This window comes from Carya illinoinensis, chromosome 11 (assembly GCF_018687715.1).
Source record: "Carya illinoinensis cultivar Pawnee chromosome 11, C.illinoinensisPawnee_v1, whole genome shotgun sequence".
NCBI classification, from domain to species: Eukaryota; Viridiplantae; Streptophyta; class Magnoliopsida; order Fagales; family Juglandaceae; genus Carya; species Carya illinoinensis.
Genome location: NC_056762.1, coordinates 24,225,673 through 24,230,421, shown reverse-complemented (window position 1 = coordinate 24,230,421; position 4,749 = coordinate 24,225,673). Strand labels below are relative to the sequence as shown.

At 35.7% G+C, this 4,749-nt stretch overlaps 1 non-coding gene across 1 annotated transcript; it reads right to left on the bottom strand.

Annotated features, from left to right (window-relative positions):
* Positions 1 to 3,386: 3,386 nt before the first annotated feature.
* LOC122283536 lies at positions 3,387 to 3,494 on the bottom strand. Its single transcript, XR_006230937.1, has one exon. It is a non-coding gene; the product is annotated as a small nucleolar RNA R71 (small nucleolar RNA).
* Positions 3,495 to 4,749: the final 1,255 nt, after the last annotated feature.

Sequence of the window (4,749 nt, the reverse complement as noted above, 5' to 3'; positions counted from 1 at the left end):
GAAAGAGTGTTTGCAATAGAGGTGTGCAATCGGATCCAAATTATTAAAACTAGGCGGTTCTCTGCTTTGAATTAATTAGGATTTCAATCTGGGTGGATAACCAGATTCAATCTAGATATTCATATTTTTTTTCAAATTCTGACTTAAAATCCGAATATCCGGATTTAATCCGGGGTTTTTTTTTTTTTTTTTAAAGACACTAAAACTTTTAAATGGCAAGGGTTCTAGACTTGTAATCCAATTGGAAGAGTTGTACGGCCGTGATCAGCTTTAAACTACTTCATAATTTTTTTTTAATAAAAAGCCTTCAATTATTTTTTTATTTTTAATTTTGAAAAAAATAAGAACAAGAAGAAAATATTAACATTTTACAATAATAAGCTTGGAGTATATAACTATTCATGATACAACCAATAGTTCACTATATGACAACTATGATCTTAATGTTACTGGAGAAAACATTGGATTTAAAAATTACTGGTATTTAAAAAAAGAAGAATAAGAGAGTTTGGTAGGATATCCGGATTTCAATCCGGGTGGATAACCGAATTCAATCCGAATCTCTAGTAACATTACGATCATAGTTGTAGTATACTGAACTTCAGTAACATTAAGATCATACTCGTCGTATACGTAAATCTAGATTGTGAACACTTTATTTAGTCATATCAACCCAAGCTGCCCACTACAACATATATATAAGAGTATTTGTTGCATTTTGTTTTTTCCTGGGGGCGAATTTTGGTCCCAAATAGCACCCATTACAAAACATCCTACAATTTTCAGTCGATTTGGTGTATCGCTTGAAATACCTACCTATTTGATTGGTTGTTAGTCGCAGCAATTTTGATACATATAGTACAGTTCCTCTTCGGAATGGTCGGGCTGATATAAGACGTTTAACAGCCTCCGATCATAGGTCACCACCTCAGCAATTCTACACAAATGAATATAAGATTATCACACTCGATAATTTCAAGATTTCACTTATCATCTTTGTCTCTTTGTTCCAAATTCCAAAATTCCTTCACTATTTGTCAAACCAATTCCATCGCCGGTGCCAGACTAGTTCAACCACTGCCACACCTAGTTCTAATGCCTCTCTAAGCTGAATTTGAAATTCTCAATTGCTCTCTTCTCAAGCTCTCATCCACACCCAAACTCCCCATGGGAAAGTAAAGAAGAAAACTCCTCAATGCTCCCACTTTTTTACACGTTCCATTCAATCAATATCTTTCGCAGCCCCCTACTTGACCGATTCTACTAATTCCTCAAAACAAACAAGAAAAAGAAAAATTGCAAATGCTCATATTCAAACCCTAGTCTTATGAATTGCCCAATTTGGTTCATAAATACATCATTTAGGACCTGATGAGTGTGCGAAAGTACACTCTAAATACCCTATTATTGGACTAAAATGCTAAAATGTGAATAAAAATCATAGGAATTAATGTGTAATCTTAAATTGAATTTCTATTTACGTTGGGATGCTCCTAAGTAGTTTTTTTATGTTTAATTTCAGAGATTATAAAAGAGCAAGTCAAGCCCAGTCAAATTCAAAGGAGGACATTCATGGAGTTTGAGAGCAATTTGGAAGAAAAGAAAATGAAAAAAAATCACAAAATGAAACCACAAGTAGTCCAAGTCTGAAATTCGGTAGGAGATAGTCTGGGCATACTTTAGTCTTTTGACTGTATCCTTTCTACTCACATATCGTATTGACGCGATTCTTGATGTATTAGAAAGATATCTTAAAGGGCTATAACTTTATATCTAATAAGGATTTCCAAATTCTAACTCCTGAAGGGCGTACGTGGCTGCCAAGATAAGTCCTAAAATTTAGGCAATTTTTTTATGTAGAAATTAAGAGGACATTAGGGTTTCTTTCCTACCCTATATAAGCATATCATTAGTATGAAATAGAGAGGATGGGGAGGCACAAGAGGCAGATCTGAAGAGAGGAGAAAATCACTTCCATGGCCACCGTTCGCTTCAGTTTTCTCTGGAGATTTTTGTTGTCTAGTATATTTATGGGTAACTAAATTCTCAAGTAGGGTTTGGGATGAACTTGCACCTTAGATGGTATTTCTAATTTATTTTTAATTCATGAATTTTATTTTCAATTGCTAAAACTCTTTTGTTTTACCATTCTCAATTCATCATTGATGTTTTCTTCTCCGAATAATCATAGAATTTATTTTATTTATAGATTCAGTCTATTGAATGGATTAGTTCTTTGATTATGTTTGGATCAATTATTTATCTATATTGATTTAGTTCTATGCTGCAATATCGCTCCCTGAGTATATTGTCGTCCTTGAATTTTCTCAATAGGGATAGTAATTTACGTCTTTTAAAAGTGGTGAATGATTTTTCAAAGAGTTAAATTTGATTTATAAATCTGTACCTTCCGATTGAGAATTTCATAAATTAAGTTCCTAATTGAGTTATCCAATGAATTAAGAGTAATTAAAATACTGGATTTGTGCAAGGGAATCCCTACGCTATACTGTTCGTCAAATTTGAGTACTTTTTCTATTAATCACTTTGCTTCACTTTAATTTACATTTAAAATTAATCTTTGTTCTCCATTACTTATTTAATATTTTTCTTTAGTTTCTTTGTTCCTCTTGCTATTCTTTTAATTTGTCTCCCTGTGGAATCGACACCCCAAAGTTGTGCTACAACTACCGCATTATTCTTTGGGTGTAATCAAATTTTGGCGCCATTGCCGGGGAGACGGTAGAAGAATTGTGAGATAGTTTTTCTTTTCAACAGTTTGTAAAGGCGGTAACTTCGTTCCCTCTTTTAGCTTGCCGCATCTTTGTTTTATTTTCTATTTCTTTTGGTACTTTTTTTAGTGTCGCATTTTTATCTACCTTGCATGCACAGGTACAGAGACGGCTTGGGTCGGTTTGCTTGTAGACCTGTGTTAGAGTCAGAGTTTAATTTTTTTAACATTTGTTTGATAATTCTTCTAATTCTGAGAAAATGAGTGAACACGAAGATCAACCCACTAGGACCCTTCAGGATTACCTCCACCCTACACGTACAGCCACACCATCATGCATCAATGTTCCAGCTAATATTCGCCAATTGGATTTTAAAACAGAGATAATACAGTTACTCCCTACTTTTCATGGCTTGGAAAATGAAAATCCATATGTGCACATTAGGGAGTTTGAGGAAGTAGTTGCGACTTTTCATAGTCAAAATGCAACTGATGACATTGTGAGACTTAAGTTCTTTCCTTTCTCTTTGAAGGATAGAGCTAAGAAGGATAGAGCTAAGAGTTGGCTATACTCATTGAGACCACGATCTATTGGGTCATGGAATGAGATGACTCAGGCTTTCTTTAATAAATACTTTCCCCACCATAAGACCAATGCTTTAAAAAGGCAAATCTCCACCTTTGTACAAAAGGACAGTGAGACTTTATATCAGTCTTGGGAGAGATTTAAGGAGCTATTGAGTATGTGTCCTCACCATGGGTATGAGAATTGGCACTTAGTGAGCTATTTTTATGAGGGACTTACACCTAGAGAGCGTCAATTTGTGGAGATGATGTGTAATGGTGAGTTCTTACAGAAAGATCCTGATGAGGCCATAGAATACCTCAATGAGCTTGCTGAAAAAGCTCACACTTGGACTGGACCTAGTGCTACTGAGAGCACAAATAGGTCACGACCTGCAGGAAACCTAAATGGTGATGGAATTTACCATTTCAGGGAAGAAGATAACCTAAAGGCTAAGGTTGAGATGCTCACTAGGGAGCTAAAGGTATTGAAGAATAAAGACTTAAAGCCAACACACGTGGCTAATCATGCTGAGTCTTTTGGACCATGTTTTGTGTGTGTCGGGGTAGATCACCTTTCCCAAGAGTGTCCTACATTTGCTGAGATGAGAGGGATGTATGAGGAACAATGTAATGCCTTAGGTATGTACATGAAGCCTGTTGCACCTTTCTCTGATACCTACAATACTGGGTGGCGTAATCACCCCAATTTTAGTTGGAAATCTGAAAAACAGCAGCCTACACAACCCTCTAGATCATATCATGCACCTTCATCTTCTAGGAGTCCTTTAGAAGACGCTTTGCATACTTTTATTGAGGCACAAAATAAAACTAATCAAAAGTTTGAATCTTTGATTATGCAGGTTGTTGAAGAAAACAAAGAGATAAAGAGTCATATATCCAAGATAATGAGCTCCTTGAGTGTGAATGAGCATGGCAAGTTTCTTTCTCAACCTCAATCTGCACCCCAAGGTTAGCATATGGCACAAAAAAATTTAAAAGAAGTCAATGCCATTATGACAAGAAGTGGTAAGTCCTTACACATCCCAACAACTGATAAGCAAGAGGATGTTGAAGAGGAACAAAGCAATAATAGTACTGAGTTCCCTAAGGAAGCCGAGGTAATCAAGAGTCCTGTTAAGGTACCATTTCCTCAAGCTTTAAAATCTGGTATGCGAACTTTGGATCCTAGTAATGAAATCTTGGAGAACCTCAGGTAGGTAAAGATTAACCTTCCTCTTTTGCATGTTATTAAACAAGTTTCCACTTATACAAACGTTCTTAAAGATTTGTGTACAGTTAAGAGGAAGCACCATGTTAAGAAGACAACATTTATGACAGAGCAAGTTAGTGCTCTAATTGAATAGTGAATTCCTCCTAAGTACAAGGATCCTGGTTGTCCAACCATTGCATGTAATATTGGGAATCATGAGTTTGGACAAACCTTGCTAGAT